Below are 18,510 nucleotides of genomic sequence, written 5' to 3'. Positions count from 1 at the left end.
GAGGTTAGCCTGCATAATTATGAATATATATCATCACAACATACTGGCAGATTATTATCTGTTGATTTGTCTGTACTTTTCTCATTCCACTCTGATGTAATAACTATTACAAGCAGTTAGAGTCACATGCTTTAGGGCAACAGGTAAACCTGTTTGCCAGCCCAGCCTTTTGTTTACCACACCTCAACCACATCTACAGTGGCTGCACTGTATCTTATCCGAGAATGTTTGGCTTTTCTCATTCTTTACGTCAGTTTTTCACAATTGTCACTGTTTATAAATAAGATACGTTGGTGGGTGTTGGCTTCTGACAGCTAAGCCATACTAACATGACACATGCAATTGAAGAAAGTCATGTGAACCAAGAATTAAGAAAGAGCATGTACTTCCCGTCAGGCTGGTCCAGTGACTGACGACCTCTCTATCAGTTTAGTAATAATCCTACATTTAACACTCCATTGCATTCTTTTATGTATATGTCAGCAGTTTTTGCATCAACCGTCCCCTCTCCTGTTTTATGTAGGTGTGCATGGAGGAGTTGGAGCCAGAAGAACAGTTTTTGCATTGTGCTAGGAATGGTGACCTTCCTGGCATCAAGATACTTCTATTGTCCAAATCAAGGCAAGAGACACCGATTAATATCAACTGCAAAGGTATGCGACTCTAAACCAGTCACAATGTACCTGTACGTGTATACATTTTATATTGTCAGATAAGAACATTTAATTTAGTAGATCATTGATTACTTGAACTTCCAATATAACACATTAGGATACCTGCTTTAGCATTTATTTGCTAATGATTAATGGTTTGTATGAGGAATACAATACATTGCATAATTTTTTCTTTAAGTCGTCCTCATCGTCTAAAAATAATGACCTCGTGCAAGACCTACTGTATAACTGTTTAATCTACAATAGAATTACGTAAGATATAGCATTGCATTTTTGTGATCCATGTGCATGAATAATACACATTTTCTTTTCTTTTTTTCTTAGGAAAGAGTAAATCTAATCTAGGATGGACACCTCTTCATTTGGCTTGCTATTTTGGACACAAAGATGTTGTGGAGGAATTACTTAGGGTATGTTTCTCATAAAAGTTGATTTTGTTTTGACAAACCCAAGGGTAATAATATTTGCATGTCTTCTATTAGGCGGGGGCAGATGTTAATTTGCCCAATAACATCGGTGATACACCACTACACAAAGCTGCCTTCACAGGTCGAAAGGTGAAAGTTTAAAATGGCTTTGAATTTAATATATGCATACACATATTCATCCGTTTAATCAAACTATGCATGTTTTAGGAGGTTGTTATGCAGCTGCTACACTATGATGCATGTGCAACAGTCATCAATGGGACCGCACAGATTCCCAAAGATGTCACTCAAAACGCAGAGATCAGAGACATGTTAGAAGGTGAGACAGCCACAAACCTGACACATCAATACATCCTCAGTACATGTAGTTAAAAGTTGAGGTTTTATGTATAAATGATAACCTTATCATTAATACCAGCGGCTGAGAGGACAGAGGAGCGAAAACTAGAAGAGAGCCTTTTGGATGCAGCACGAGAAGGAGACCTGTCCACCCTAACCCAATTGGTGAGGGGAAAATCTTATACCTTAACATATTTTTATTGTGTCTGAGAGTTTGGCCATGTGGCTTGGTTTAAATACAGTGGCATCCAGATCAAAGAACAGGATGCAGAGCTGGAGGTGTTGCGATTCTCTTTGGTGAAAAGGATGGATAGGATTAAGAGTGAGTACATCAGAGGCACCGCTGTTCGATGTTTTGGAGATCAAGTCGGTGAGGCTGAATTGAAATTGCAAGGGAATGTATACTAGTAAAAAAAAATAAGGGAAAAAAAGACTTAATGTGCTAATTTATACAAGGACAGTGGGATCAAGACAAAGGAGACTATGGACGGACATTGCAAATTAACCTCGGCTGTAAATGTTGTAGCGTGTTACATGTTGATTGTTCTCACTTGTCCCTATCAAATAAAAAAATATTTCAGGACAGTTATGATTACATGGGTACACGTTAAAAGCTTCCATAAAGAGTTTCATAAAGTCGTGCCAGAGGAGATGAAGGCTCCATGTGCAAATAAATTGCAATTGTTATCATTCATCCATCTATTTTCCTACACTACACTTGATCCGAGGCCGGGTCGTGGAGGCAGCAGTCTGAGCAGAGATGCCCAGACTTCCCAATCCACGCACACCTCCTCCAGCAGTTCTGGGGGGACCCCGAGGCGACAACAGGCCAGAGACATAGTCCCTCCATTGTGTCCTGGGCCTTCCACGAGGCCTCCTCCCATTAGGACAGGCCTGGAACACCTCCTGAGGGAGGCGACCAGGAGGCATCCGGAACTGATGCCCTAGCCACCTCAGCTGGCTCCTTTTGATGTGAAGGAGCAGCAACTCTACTCCGAGCTCCTCCCGGGTAACTGAGCTTCTCACACAATCTCGAAGGGTGCGCCCAGCCACCCTGCGAGGGTGGGAACGTAGATCCATCGGTAACTCAAGAGCTTTGCCCCCCGACTCAGCTCCCTCTTCACCACAACAGTACGATACAGCGACTGCATCAGTGCTGACGCCGCACCAATCCGTCTGTCGATCTCACGCTCCATCCGTCCCTCACTCGTGAACAAGTCCCCGAGATACTTGAACGCCTCACTTGACACTCGTTTTCATTGAAATATAACCAATTTGAGAAAAAAAAAAAAATCATATCGAGAAACACAAGTGGGATATGTTTGTGAAATATTAAGATTAAATCCTTCAAACCCAAACTTTAAAGTAAATGCTCTATTGCCAAGTGTTTCTCAAACTTAACTTATTCAGATTGTACCATCTTTGTAATTGGTGAGACTTTATAAATTCACAAAGTGCCAAAAGCATCAACAACGAGTATCAGAAATGCACTGGTCTAATTGCTCTAGCGATGTACAAAAAACAGGCTTGGTTCTGCTTGGGTGTTCTCCTGAATAATAACCCTCTCCTCCGCCTGACTGTTTTTGTTGCATGCGTTTGGCTCCAGCTCAGCAGGAAGAAGCCTCCAGACATCAACTGCACGGATCTGCTGGGTAACACGCCGTTGCACTGTGCAGCCTATCGTGGGCAGAAGCAGTGCGCCCTGAAGCTGCTCAAGAGCGGAGCCAGTCCCAACATTAACAATAAGCAGGGTATGACGCACCTACAATGATGGCAATAACGCCAAATTACCTCTGATACTGTGATATTGTTCATTGTGCAATGAAGCTGAAAAGATCATATCAGGTCACAAAGACAACCCTCTGCAGAAACCAAGATAATTTATACATATTGTGAGCCAAATGTAGAATGTTGGTGGTGCTACTGCAATGTTAAGTAAATGACAGTATTCAGGGTGTTATCAAGTCTCTAGTTATTCAGTCTACATGACCACATTTGCACTAGTGGAGAAATGTACAAAGGAAATCCTGTGTAAAACCCACTGAAAAGGTACTATTTACTATTTTTGCAAATTGTTGAATACTTGCAGTAGCCTCAGATTTAATAGCAAATAAATAAAATTTGTCCTACCTGATCAATCTTGATGTGCCTCGAACTGTGTTGGGCTTGTAGTTTGTGAGCATGTAGTTTGTCAATAATCCATTGACTTGATTTGTTTTGCATGTATGTGTGTTACAGGCCAAACAGCCTTGGACTTGGCCAATGACGCTGTGATGAAGCAAGTCCTTGAAAGCAACATAAATCGGGTGAGTCGACTTTGTGCCACTGTCGCCCCCCACTTAAAAAAAAATAATACTTTTTTTTAACTAGAAATTAGCCTTAAATTATAGTTTTAGGTTGATTTAGGTGATCAGTGTGAAGGGTTTAAATTTTTATTTATGCTTTATATTTTTAAAGCAACTAATACATTGTATATTAGGGCCATATCACCTTTGCCCGATCCCATCAGATCTCGGAACCTAAGCAGGGAAGGGCCTGGTTGATACTTCGATAGGAGACCGTTTGGGAACACCAGGAAGCCTGGGGTGAATGTAGTGTGAGTGAGTGGTCGGATGGTGCAGATTTGCAGCCTCGCTTCGGTCAGTCTACCCCTGGGGCAGCTGTGGCTACAAGGCCCTGAGAGTTAGGGTGAGGAACTCAGTCACATGGGGAAGCTTGAAGTAGAGTCGCTGCTCCATCACGCGAGAGGAGCCAACTGAGAGGGGGCTCATTTGTCTGTTCTGCTCCTGAACGCCTCCCCCGAGAGGGGTTTTGGGCATGTCCAACCAGGAGGAGTCCACAGGGAAGACATTGCTGGCTGACCTGAGAACGCTTTGGGGGTTCCCACCCATGGAGGAGCTGAGGAAAGTCCCTGCTAAGCCTCCTGACACTGTGGCCTATGGATGGATGGATTGATGGATGGATGGATGGATGGATGATTGTTCGTCTCTCATCCATGTAGTAGCTTCCTCAATCCAAATATTCTCTTTGGCCTTTGTACTTCTTCAGTACAAGCCATAGATATAAGTACAGGCCCAGTTTGCAACCAGGAGAACAGCTGAACTAAGGAAGCTTTATGGATGAGAGGTGAAAAGTCTTCAATTAAAAAAACAGCCCAGCACAGATAACTACTTGAAACATTTTCCTGCAATTGCATATTTCCATATTAAAACCACAAAACGTAGCACATTGTTTATTCCATACATATTTATTATCAACTCGCTATCGCTTATAATCCAATCTCAACTTTTTGCAGGGAACAACTCGTCATGTGAAGAAATTTGAGGGGCCTCTCTGGAAGGTAAGGAGTCATAATACTGATGAAAATATAGCTTGACAATTTTATATAAGGTGTGATCTCGTGTCGACTGCAGAGCTCGAGATTCTTCGGCTGGCGCTCGTACTGGGTCGTTCTGCAGGATGGGGTCTTGTCTTGGTATTCCAAACAGTACGTATCTCCTGTCACGTTGTCTTTGATCGCTGCCCCTGACATATGAAAAGGTCTCAGCTTTTCATTAGACACGTGCTGCTGGTTTTAAAAATAGACGTCTTCCACGCACTGTATCCCAATTGAGATTTTATCAGCTGCGGGATCGAATGAGCCTTTAAGAAAAAAAAGAAAAAAACATTAATCTTTCTGTCTCTCTCTCTCTTGCCTCAAACAAGGTCAGATGCAGTGGCCAATGTCAAAAGGCAAGGCTGCAAATCTCTCACTAACTCGAGCTGTTTGGTAAGTTCACTTTTTTTGTACTTTACTTTAAATAAAATCAAGCTATGTGTAAATGTATGAAAAGATTGACTTTAAAGGTTTAGGTTTTAAAATAAAATAAGACTTAATTCCGCTCACAATGGAGATTTATGTGATTTGCGTTTAATTGACTCTGTGCATAACTTCAAATCATAACAACGCCGCCCAAGAAGTGACTTCCTGTTTCGATCCAGCACGCCAAAATAAAAGCACCATCTTATTCATTATTATTCTTTCTTTCTGCGTAACTATTAACAGACAAAACACTTAAAATGTGTGTATTTAATTATATTCTGTCACATGTTTTCCAAAGATCTAAAAGTATTATGCAAAATCGACTTTTTCAAGCTTTACATCATGTTATTGTGTCATTCCCTGTGTTGTCTTGGCACATTCACGTATTTTTGAGTAATCTGTAAAAACGCTGATGGCGGCCATTTTAGGGATAAGTTTGCCTGAGTCCTCCTAGGAACGCCCCCACCTCCTGGAGATGCCTCCGAGCTTTCGTCACCAGCCGAGTAACCAACAACTGCTCCTCAGCAGAACCCCCTCCCCACTGATGCCACAGACAGCGTGTGGAGGGGGCGTGTCGGAAAGGGTCAGAGGTTCTTAAAGAGACAGAGGCCTATTTCAAGACATTTGCTACAGCCATTTTTAGAAGCAATTTTATACAAGGCAGTTATTCTTATTTACTGCATTTACAGACCAACAGAAGGTTTCGTCATCATTGTAGTGTGCTATAGACTAGTGCTATGTGATTGAAAAAAGCATAATACTCCCTCTTTAAACATTATACAATAAAAAAACATGTACTTTAAATATTTAAGTGCTAAAGAAGCCTGACCGAAAGGGGTTTAGGCTGAAGTCAAGACTTATTCTGCCTAATACCTTTTACAACTGTGACACTATGTCCAAAGACACATTGACACATTTTACACTTTCTCTAATACCATCAATTAACACGAAAGCACAAGCACTTTTGGCGTACTGGATGATCGAAACAGGAAGTGACTTCTTGGGCGCCGTTGTTATGATTTGAAGTTATGCACAGAGTCAATTGGCATTTTATCGACTCAATGACTCGGGTTGGTTAGCTGGGCGCCTTTTCTTTCACACGGTGGTCTCTACACTGCTCCAGGATCAATTGTTTTGTTGGTTTTCTGGTGGGAGGGTCTGTCAGCAGAGAAAACCTACCAGAAACTCTCAAAGCAATTGATCCTGCAGCATCATGGAGGCCTCTGTGATGGAAAGTAAAGATGCTATGCTAACTATTCATACAACAACTGGGGCACTTAAAGGTTAAATACATACTAATACATACTAATACATTACATGATGCACCTTTAAGAATGCATTATGACTACAACTTAACTTGGGTTGCAAGAAGCTACATACAAGCACACTATTTTGACAATTTGTGGACAGACCTGCCATTCTTCATGTGAACCTCCAAAATTCTGTAACTGAGCTTGAATTATTGGAGGCCTGCACTGTCTTTTGGCGTAAAAAAGGCGTTTCATAAAGTCTGCATTGCTACTTTGATGTGGATATACTGTAGTCAATACTCTATGAAGAAAAAGCAAAAAAAGAATATTTAAGGATGAAGAAAGTATCAGAATGGATTTATAATTACGTCTGCCTGTTTTACTTCTTGTTTTACTGTGTTATGTGACATTTGCACTAGTGACCAGTTTGTTTTTTGTGTTTGCTTTCACAGATTCGAGCCAAAGACAACTGTTTTTTCACACTCAAGTGCTTTGATGATAGTGTGCATCACTTCAAAGTGTCGGCGCACAACGATCCAGAGGCAACAAGAAAAGTGAACGCCAGTTTTCCTCTGATTGCAAACACCCTGCTGTTTTTCTGTGGCTACAGGGTAAGCTCGATAAAGAAAGTTGTGTCTTCATTTTTCTGTGTTCTGCTGTTGTCAGGCCTGGCTGGATGCTGTGGAGGAGCACTCGGCCTATAGCACTCACTACTGCTCCCAGGAACAGGGCAGCGAGACGGAGGACGAGGAGGACATGATGTCCCTCGGACAACTGTCAGAGTCACTACAGGTTTGCAAACAACATTTTTAAATGATATAATATGTTGTGGATCCAGACATTATGTTTGATTAAAGCCGGTTTTAAGGGAGTTTGTATCAATGATGTATTGGACTGGAGATACTTCACTTACTAAATTATTCCTTTTAGTAAATTTATTACTATGGCGAGATTGTTAGATTCTATGGCTCGGTGCAGAGCCTTTTCTATAGATCCGGCCTCTTTAGTTGGCGGCCCGGGGGCCAGATCCAGTCAGCCAAACAATCTGGTCTGACCCACTGGCAATTTCCTATAAGAAATTAATAATAGCAGGCTTATTGAACGCACCCGCTAAAGCTACTGCGGAGAATTCATGTAACCAAACCTTTGCAATGCGACTAGAGCAGTGGCAGAACTCTGGTCAAATCGAGTCCAACCGTTGTGATCGGGAGTGCTCTGCTGTGAACTGCTGCAAAAGATGATCTGAATAAATGCAGATGTTTATTTTAATCGGACCTTGAAAATATATCATTGTAGATCCATCATGTGAACATACAAAACATATTTTAATTCTAAATTGAACTCTTTAAGAGTGTCACAACAAATTATTGCCCTGCACAAGAAATTGTGCAAATCCCACATCAACCTCAGCCATAAGACGCAACTGTTCAAACGTAGTAAGTGTCAACAAAGCACATTATTGTGATTTTATGATCATTTTAGGAAGCATTGTTCATAGTAACTGCATAAATGCAGTATTTGTTGGTTAAGGCAACACATTCTGGGTCCTTGGCACTTTCCGGCTTTGCCTCTCCCGCTGTGATGGCTCTGGCTCAGTGGGTATTTCTGCCTTGAACTAAAGTGTTTTAGTCATTGCAAGAAAGGGTCTCAGCAGCACGTTCATTTGCATTTTATATATTTTGCTTTGTGTTTTTGTCCACCGCCCTTTTGTTCACCTCATTTCTCGCAAACATCCCCAAGACAGAAACACATTTCAAGGGATTGTTTTCTGAAGTTCTTGTTGCTCTGTCTTTCACAGGCAGCCGACGTCAGTCAGAAGAAACTAGACAGGGAGGTGGCATCCTTCATGTCGATGCTGAAAAACGACGAGCTGCTCGGACGTAAATCTATTTAATTGTCATTTGTGTTATTTAAACATGTGAAACATCCCAGACACCGATCCGCTAATGGACAGGAACATAAGGCTCATGATTAATGTTTCCATATGCAACATAAAGCAAATGTAAATGAACAAAAGCTTTTCTAGCATCCTGCTCCATCTGTTTCTGTCACCTGATGTTTACTGTTGCTTATTGAGCCCTGATTGCACCGTCTATCTGCGTTTAGCTGTTATTTCTGTTTCAGTGCCAATGTCGCTAACTGCGCGTTTCCTTGTTTTGCAGAGTTTCCATCCACATTCCTCCATAAAATGCAAGAAATCTGCGAGTTGTCCGGCGAAACAAGCGCCAGCTTAAGCGTGTGTCTCAGCCTCTTCTCCAGACAGGAGGGGGTGAGTGTCTCAAGGACCATCAAAATCCTCATAATCTCTAAACGTATAGTGTTACTTAACCTATTTAAAGTTAATGTTTGAGAAAGTCTGCACTGCACGTCTGAGAAACTATATGTATGCAGACAAATCTGCAAGGGATGACATTGGCCAGACCTTCATAAAAACATTTATGGCACAAACTTTTGAAATAAGAAATGCATCTATGGAGGAGGATGTTTCGGTGTGAAATGTGCAATATTTGGTGACGCAATATCCACATTGTAGAAAGCCAATGCAAAACAAAATTGCTGAGATCTTCCATCTGTCTGAGATTTTAAGTTTTTGTCGACAGCCTATGAGTTCAGTTTTATTTTTAGCCTCATTTATTTCCCATTGTACCTTCAAGGCTTTAAGGCTATTTGGATATAATGTGTTTAATGTGTGGTTTGGTGAAATTTTGCAATATCTTCTTTCCAATTTGCAAGATTGTATTTAAATATCAATTAATTTTCTTATAATGTGCTGCCCTAATTACTTTAAAGTACTTCACCAAACCACTGTTACTATTTATATACTACTTCCATGTGAATACAGTTGATCTAAGTTTAGAGCTGTATGTAGCTCGGGCAGTACTTTTACTCCCCTGTAATCAGTTATACAAGCATGCTATTATAATATGTGGCGAGTGTGCTTCACATCTGAACGAGGATGTTGTAAAATATCTGATTAGATAATTACTACAGCTGCTCTTAAAGCTATACATACCACAACCGCTGCACATGTAATTTCACCAAAGTGGACGTATCTAATTTCAGCCCTGATTGTAATCTATGCTCCCGTTTTGTAGATGCAAAAATTGTAGTTTGTCACAATCAAAGTCTCTTTTTTAGCAAACATTTTCAGCAGTGAGTCTGATCTGAGCGGCGGATCTGAGAGAGAATTAGTCACTGCGTCTGCCGCTGATTGTTGAACTGATACGTGGCGCGACCACAGCTTTTTATGCACAGCCTGAATCAAAGAGTGACGCGTCCTGAAGTTCTTCAGTGTGTCAGTCAGGAAGTGTTCGCTTCACGTAACGACAAAGGAGGGGTCTATTTCAAGCCTGTTTTTAAAAGGAAGAACAAGAAAAACCTTTCCCATTTCCACATCGTGATTTAGAGGTCAAATTGAGTTTCCTCTTCAGGCTAAGAGGCAGGACGCGGAGCTCGGCCACTTGGGGGAAGCTCGGATTAGAGTTTCTGCTCTTTCACATTGAGAGGAGCAAACGATGGTGGCTTAGGGAGTTTGTTCCAGGTGCCACTTAGACGGCTCGCCATGAGAGGTGTTTTGGGCATGTCCAATCAGTGTTATTGAGTAATATCCTAGTTGACAAAACTGAGCACAAACTTAGAACACTTTTCCAGCCTCAGCGTTTTGGGGTCAGGCCCCTGCTTCAACAGTTTGCTGATTTCCTCTTTAGCCTTGAGCTGTCCTGTCAAATGAAGCCAAAAAAAGTATCCCAGAATATTTGTTTATGTGGCATGACTTCAGGAACAGCTTAGTAAATCTACAAATGTGCAGTTTCTGAAAGAGAAATAGACTGAAGAAGCCAGTAGAGGCTCCATGGTGCTGATTTCCACTACAGTTATACTGACCTGACTTGATCCCGCCTCCCTCCAGTGCATAATGCTGCTGTGCCCTTGGGCATGACACTTCACATTTTTCTCTGAATGGTTGTTCCTTAATGTGAAGTACTTGCTTTGCATATTGGTAGAAAAAGGAATGAAGACCAATGGGAGATATCAGCATTCACAGAGGTCATTCACCTTTTTTTTTCACCTGTCATATTTGGATTCATTCATGCCGTTTTGATTAATCCTCTTCTCTTTGGTTGTTTATTCTATTTCTGCTGAAGCACACCAATCTTTAGCTCCTGGATTTTGTTGTATTTTAGAGGGAGCACAAAATCCAATTTTTTAAAGTCCATTATCCATCACCGGAATCGTTCTGAGCCCAAATTGCATTCATCACAACACCATTGATTTGTTAGCGTGAAAGCTGCTTGTTTCCACTGTTTTATGATGTGTTCTTCCCACTACTGCCTGAAGAGGGCGCTCCTCCAGGACAGTCTCTCACTCATTTCTGCCTCATCTATTATAGACAATATTTTTAAATGAGGGACCACAAGATAATGGTTTTAAGCCTTAATTATGATGATATGTCAATTTTAAACATGAAGACTCATTTAACTACAGTTAGCCTTGCAACCTCTGGTCACAAGACACTGTTTATCCTCCACTGGTGAGGAAACATTAGACTGAGAGGTGAAGTGGTGTAAATTGCACCATAATGACAGTTGCATGCAACACATTGAACTTTAAAGAGGAACTTCCTGCTGGTCGACCCCAGGGAGGACACTGTAGGAGCTGATAGTACCTCTCGCCGTCCCAGCCACATGTGCAAGCTGCAAGATCACTCTAGTAAACTGTGTGTATGTCAGTGTTAATCAATTTACACTTAATTAATTGTAGATGCCACAACAACAGTGCCTGCGGCTGAAAAGTAGTCCAAGGAATAGAGTTTCGGGATGGGATGTTGTAAATTCACCATTAACATAAACGTGGACTTCTCTATTGTCCATAGACTAATATAAAAAGTAGAGGTAAAAAAGCGCTGGCTGTTAGCATCAGCATTGGATAATAATCCAATGTGTTTGCCAAGGGCTTTTAAATCCTCAGTTGAAATCACCACCGTAAAATCTTTTTATCTTTTGTTTTGTTTCAATTATCATTCAAATCTGTGTGAAATCTGAGAAGAAAAAAAAAGAAACGTCAGTGAAAAACATCATATTATTAACTCTAATGCGCAGCCCGAAAAGGAGAGGTTTTACTAATGGTTTATATCTGAGTCTATTTCGTTATTTGATCCGCCTCCCGCGTCAGAATCATGTTGCTGCCTGGCCATTTGAGACGGCAACATGAAGGCAGCTGTCCTCCATTACACAAAAACATGCTCCGATCCATCTCTTTTTCCCTGCCTTTGCCTCATTTAAAAAGTGCACGCAAGCAAAATCATAGTGACTTATTTTCAGCCAAAAGCAGAGCATAGAACTGCGACCAGAGGAAGTCGGTGACAGAATACATTTACTCAAGTACTGTACTGAAGTAGATATTTGAATGATAAATAGAATACTTTTTACACCTAATTTAAAAAAAGGATATGAAGTAATACATTCAAAATTGACTGTATGTTGTACCATTCAAAAGCCTCAATGCATTATAAAAGACATATCAACCTGCACCTGATATTACTATTACTACTTCTTCTTCTCATTCTATAACTATAGCTACAATCACTGCTACTTCAGCCAAAAGGTTTCTACTGCAATAGACTATATCTTTTGCCTATCAGATCCATTTATTTGTCTATACATGCGTTTCCAATGACATCACGCATAGTTCCGGCGGCCATTTTGAATACCGAAGTAGAATTATGCAGTACTACAACATGTAGTAATATCTCAATATCTCTACTCAGGATGAAAATGAAAGACAACTGATTGACAGTGGCATTTTTATGTGCTCGTAATCATTGCTCAAGAAGATAAGAGTAAAAACACGGCCCCAGAGACGTTTATGTGATAAAACCAGCAAATGTGGCACAGACGTAAGAAGCTCTGCTTCACTCCTCAGACTAAATTAACACATCAAAGAGGAAACAGAAAACCTTTCTGTGAGTTTTACAATTTGTCATGTCAACAGAGTCTCAGTCTGAGTCAATGTTTAAGCTGCTCAAGAGGTTAGCATGCTACCAGATACCAACTGTCAACGATTGACGGTTGATTCAACACAATAAACACGTGTGGCTAACATCTATGAACACTGAAGAAATACTACAGTAACAGAGCTGAGCTGTTACTATTAGTGTACATGTGTTTATCATGTTAATGCTAAATGCTAACCGGTAGCATGCTAACGTCTTGAGCAGCTTAAACACGGACTCACTCGTTGTCTTCACACAAACGGGCGCTCTCTGGGGCCGTGTTTTTACTTTTATCTTGAGCAATGATTGCGCGTACATAAAAATGCCACTGTCGATCAGTTGTCTTTCATTTTCATCCTGAGTAGAGATATTGTTACTTGTTGTAGCTGCATAATTTTACTTTGGTCATTTCAGTATTTCAGATATATTGTGATTACATTAAGTTTGCGACACAAATTCAATTCTCACAGTTTGACCAAATAAAATGAAACAAACATTTTTGTATCTACAGAAAGTTGGGAACGATGTGACCATTTAAGGTAATATTAGTACAAGCCATAGTAAAGTGCATTTCATTAATATGATGTATTAGTTTAATCAGGGCCGATATTTTGATGCATGTGCCAAACAAAAACAAAATATCTAGCATGGATTTAAGTTGACTTGGCCTTGACTTGGGAATATTGATAATGTTTAGTAGTTTTGAATAGTTACGATGTATTTACTAATGTCACCTAGATTATTTGGCACACAGCATACATAGGAATAGTACTAGTAGTGTCTCTCCATCTCTAGATAATTGAACAGGATTAAAGCTATGCATGTTTTATATAATGTAATGTAATACGACTTTGCAACCCACACATTTTTTCAGTCTTCTGCTCTGGCATGAAAAACGTCTCATCATGATTTTGCTTGTGTGCACTCTTACAGAAGTTGATGAAATAAAATGATGTCCATGTATTGCCGTGACTCATCGCGGTCTCCTTGTCTCTGTCTGTTGTCACGGTGTGCTGGCGTGAGCTCAGGTGCGCAGTTTGAAATTGGAGCACGAGTTGGAGAAGAATAAGATCCTGTCGGATGCGCTGCAGACTTTGGCCACGGAGCACCACGAGCTCGAGCAGTCGATGGTCAAAGGATCTTCGCCAAGGAGCCCGCTGAGCGAGGATGAGTTTCACGACGCCGTGTCTGGTGAGTAGAGAAAATTTTCTTGTGCAAAATGTTTAGTGCCAAAAACTGGAGCGGTAAAAAACCTTGTTGTCATGTATGTTTTGATGCCTGGTGAGTGCAAAGTGTGAAGTTACCTGGTTGACTCCCAGCTCAAGAAAATGATCAACAAAAACTTTGGAAACTGAAATAGTTCTTAAGTGTAAAAACAACCCTGTACAGATGATGACTTTAAAACTATTCTACGGTGGAAAACTCCTGTACGACTTTGAGCATACAGGCTTTTGTAGATTTCATTATCTTTCGCTATTATAATGAATAATGGAAACAGTATTGACTGTAGCAAAATCAGTTGAAAGGTGCCCACTTGGTCTTACTTCAATATTGCGATATTTGTAGAAACCATTTGAACACAGTACGTTCTATCCATTCATTCTTCCGTGTCATGAAGACAACAATGCAAGCTGCCCGTTTCTCACTGGACAAGCCCGTTATGGCTCCTCCCGCAGGTGGTGAGTCCACGATGGAACTTCCAATTTAAGCAATGCACCTGGCCTTTTTGGTCTCTCATCATAAAGGTTTTCCTTTATGATGAGAGACACTCTTCTGACCGGTCAGCCTTGACCCGTGGGCACTTTGTGACCCTACTATGTTCACAAAGCTGTGGGCAACATATTGGCTCCTAGTTCAGACGCTCAAACCTTCTACCACAATAAGGTGGCAGTTTGCGGAGCAGTACGTAAAATATTAATGAAAATTGGTAGCCAGTTAGTTTTTGCTGAAAAAATCGTCAAAACAAGACTTTAAAGGCTAAGCTAGATTAGCAAAATCATGACAATTGAACTTCTGCACATTTTTGAGTTAACATGTTTATGTTTTACTTTTGGGTTTGTGAACAAAAAAATGTGTAACTCTCAGTCAGATGGAAGACCTCAGTGACTTTGCTCTATTGTGGCTCCTTGCGACATGAATAATATTACATCACATTTTATTGTAAAAATGCCAACTTTACTATATTTTGTGAGCATAAAAAATGACCCCACAAAGGCTGTGAGATTTTGGTCACATGACTGTCATTCACTCTTAGGACACCGGAGTCTCCCTCCCTGCTGGGGGTAAATGCCTCTGGTATGTTTGACACTGCATGGGATTAAGAGGATGTGACTTTGATGCACATACGCGCATGTCGTGTGGCGTCTGAAATGGACAGCACTAATTATGATTGATGGGCTGCGTTGGTAAAAACTTTGCCTTCATGTGTGACTTTTCAAGTTTGATGTTTACTACAGTGGACGATAGTTTGACAAAGTTCCTGAATAAACTGTAGTTGAGTTTTTAGTGGGGTAAAGCAAGATCTACTTTCTGAATTATTTTCTGTTGGGTGTATTACAGTATAGTTGTTTGAACTTTGTTAAAAAAGTGTTATATGATGTATACAGCTACAATATTACATACATTTTGTAGCAGTGATATTTTGTTTTCTTAGGAGTAATAAGAGTAATAAGTTTGGGAAAGCTATGACATGAGTACCAAGTGTTTTTTACAGTTGCAGTATATTTTACCTATACTAATTGTTTTACAAATGTAACAGTTTTGTTGGTCTAACCTAATGTTGTGTCCTTATGCAAGACACTTCCACCACATCGCCTGCTCTCACCGCTTGTTTTATTAGGAAGTGCATCTGGTGTAATGCCTGCCACGCATGGCACCGTCTCTGATTCTTTATTTCACGTAGCAATAATTAATTGAGTACATGCTTTGAGTCTCTATGTCTAGCTTTGCCTTCACCATCTGCAGAGTCTCAAGCCTCGGCAGCATCAGGGTTGTAGTAGTTAGTGCCCTTGCCTCACAACAAAAAGATCCTTAATGCACTTCTCAGACCACGTAGATCCTTCTGTTTGGAGTTTGCATGTTCCCCCCAGTTCTATTTAGCTCTAGTTTGGACAATCATCCACGCGCCTGGGGATTTCAGAGCCTCAAATTGCGGCTCAACTACTTTTCGTCGCCTTTTACCATTTGGGATCCTTTCTAAAAATACTTTCTCACAATCTTTCCCTCCTGTGTATTTCATGTTAGATTCAGGGTCGGACCGTTCCCTGAGTGGATTCGAGACCGTAGCCAGTCATTCCTCTGACGAAGAAGAAGAAGAAGAAGAAGACGACGACGAAGACACTGTGATGTTCAACAGCAGCAGCCCGTCCGCCATGTTGGATCACCATGGAGACGAGGACCAGAATCAGCCCAATGGGATCTCGGAGCACAGGTCAGCCCATCTCTGCGCCTCAAGTTTGGGTGCCTTTTATGTTTCTTCCATAAATATCACAAAATGCCCTTAATGAGCTGCTATTTGCCTGAATACACTCCACACTGTTTGTTTTTGTTGACTATTTCTGTTTTTGGGGGAGGTTGTTCCACTTCAAAATGTTAATAATTCAGCGTGGCTGGCTTGGTGAACGGGAAAGACTTGTATTGAAAGGGCCACAGCTCTGTGTGGGCACTTTTAAATATTGATAAGCTGGCTGTGTAATGCAATAATCGCTTGGTGCTGCGATATGATCCAGTGCTGGCTATTTGCTCTGGGCAGTTTTAGACGGCGGTTCAAAATCTAATTTCGAAATACTCCGATCAGGCATGACTTTATGACCTTCTGCAGTTATTGGTGTTGTGGTGTATGTCGCCCTGTGTGCAACAAACTGTGATGGACTTTACATTGTAACATCCTTATCAGAACCATATCAACTTCTTCAGCAAATATTATTAAAGTGCAGCTTTCCCATTGGACTGGGGGGATGATATGAGAAAAACAAATTGGGATATGAAAATTAAACCATTGCAATATAATATGTTCTATTAAGCAAACAAAAACATTATTATGTTGTTTTTTCATCACAATGTGTCAAAACAAGCCTTAAAATGACAAAATTAGGACCAAAAGAAGGCTAACATGTATTAAATTAGGAATGTCAAGAATACAACTCAACTTTGGCACATTTTTTAGTAACCATGCGATTTTTATTAAGGCTATGCTCGCAAAAACAGAGTAAATCTCATCAAATGTTAAGTGGAAAAGTAATTTTGTTTTCTTACGTGTTCCAGTTTCTATCACATCAGCTCTAGGAACAAATATTAAGTTTATACCCAAAGAACCCAACAGCAGGTGCCATAATAAGGAGATAATCTGTAAGTGGTTGCCTTGGTACATTTAATTCCAGTTGATACATAAACACTTTATTGGTTTCAATTACCAGGTATCAAAATGCTACAATCATATATGTAATATACAGAGGCTCACAATGCTGAAGACCTCTTTTAGCATGTTGTGCTATAACCTGGCTTCTTTCCTGACTTTGTCTTCATCAGTGTGGTGATTGCGAATAAACAGTTCATCATCACTAACTTCGATTGCTGAAGCACATTACCTCTTCGCTCTCGCCTTTTCTCATCCCACTCGCTTTATCCCAGACATTTGAGTGCTCGCGTGATCTTTGCCCCTTGTGTCTGTATGAGTGAAACTTTAACGCTGGAGGAAATGGGATTTTGGGAGGCTGTCCAGCACCTCTGATACTTACGCTGATAGCTTCCAGAGCTTTAGTTCCGCCTTGACGCCACGCAATCCATTTCTCGCTTTTGTTGACAATTTTCACCTGGAAAATATGTCACAATGTCCCAGGTTATTAGATAAATGTCCAGGCCATTTTCTGCGCCGTTTTTGGGCAGTTTTGGTTGAAAGGATAGCAATACTTTATTGCCCGATACATTTCAGTCTGTTTGCAGCGACCAAATACATGGCCTAACAAAGTGAAAATGCGGCAATGGTTGTTTCTTAAAACGCTTTTCATTTCCATTACTTTCTCTTTTCTGTCTGGCATTGTTTATCAAAAAATCAAATCAATTTTAGGGGATAAAAGTGCAATTGAGTATCTAGTACCTAGTTTAACCTCTTAACCTCCGCTTTAAACAAGCGCCTTTTCTGCAGTTCAGCTTTACCCAAATCTAAAAGCTTTTTGACAGGAGCTTGCAGCCTATAGGCCAGTGTAATGCCTCATTTGAAAGCTAGACCTACAATAACTTGTCGCTGCTTGTTTTTCTCATGTTTGTCATGTTTTTGGGAACTTTTTCATTGCATTTTTGTCACTTTTTTGTCGCTCTTTCATGACTTTCTCGTATATTTTTTTGCTGCTTTTTCATCACTTTTGAGTCATGTTTCTGTCGCTTTGTTGTTGTTTTTCCAGTGCGTTTTTGTCGCTCTTTTGCCACGTTTTTGTCACATTTTGGAAGTGTTTTTGTTGTGCATTGCCTTTTTTTAATCCCTTTTTAAAATCATTTTATTTGTTGCTTTTTCATCACTCTTTAGTCGTGCTTTTGTTGCTTTTTTTATTGTGTTATTGTCATTTTTCCAGCACATTTTTTGCACTTTTTGTATTGATTTGTATCTATGCAGCAGTTTTTTGGCAACACTTATCTGTACTTTGTCTTTTGCTTGAGTATTTAAACGCTCTGTACAATATAGTTAAAAACAACGTGCACTAAATGATCTAAATGTGTGTTTTTCAGGGCCAGTCTGCCTGCGCCGATGTTTTCCAGAAATGACTTCAGTATCTGGAGTATCCTGCGAAACTGCATTGGAATGGTAAAAAGAAAGCAATTCTCCTTTTACTTGAGTGTTTGAAGCATTATTTTATTCATCTGAAAAACACCAAGGTCCCACACCAGGCGTGACAGGAAATTAAAAGAGGTTTCTGCACTTGAAGGTTTTGCTTTAAAATGTACAGTTTGGGAATAATTTAGAGGGTCAGAGAAGCGGAGTTTAAACTCACTATTAACCCGCACTTGTTTCAAATATTACTTTGTCAATGGTGTT

General features: G+C 40.4%; 1 pseudogene across 1 annotated transcript in view; it reads left to right on the top strand.

The window, feature by feature from the left end:
- The window catches only part of LOC306977029 (oxysterol-binding protein-related protein 1-like), a 31,867-nt pseudogene that overhangs the window by 663 nt on the left and 12,694 nt on the right, over positions 1-18,510 (top strand). The window contains exons 2-17 of the transcript XR_013794305.1: positions 524-653; positions 999-1,084; positions 1,157-1,421; positions 1,521-1,606; positions 3,048-3,192; positions 3,680-3,747; positions 4,737-4,781; positions 4,855-4,928; positions 5,147-5,210; positions 6,946-7,047; positions 7,160-7,285; positions 8,292-8,373; positions 8,656-8,762; positions 13,511-13,673; positions 15,726-15,912; positions 18,204-18,279. The product of XR_013794305.1 is annotated as an oxysterol-binding protein-related protein 1-like (transcript). The remainder of the gene's footprint in view (positions 1-523; positions 654-998; positions 1,085-1,156; positions 1,422-1,520; positions 1,607-3,047; positions 3,193-3,679; positions 3,748-4,736; positions 4,782-4,854; positions 4,929-5,146; positions 5,211-6,945; positions 7,048-7,159; positions 7,286-8,291; positions 8,374-8,655; positions 8,763-13,510; positions 13,674-15,725; positions 15,913-18,203; positions 18,280-18,510) is intronic.

The sequence above is a fragment of the Gobius niger genome (genome assembly GCF_951799975.1).
Source record: "Gobius niger genome assembly, chromosome: 17".
NCBI lineage: Eukaryota > Metazoa > Chordata > Actinopteri > Gobiiformes > Gobiidae > Gobius > Gobius niger.
This window is presented reverse-complemented; position numbering and strand designations above follow the sequence as displayed.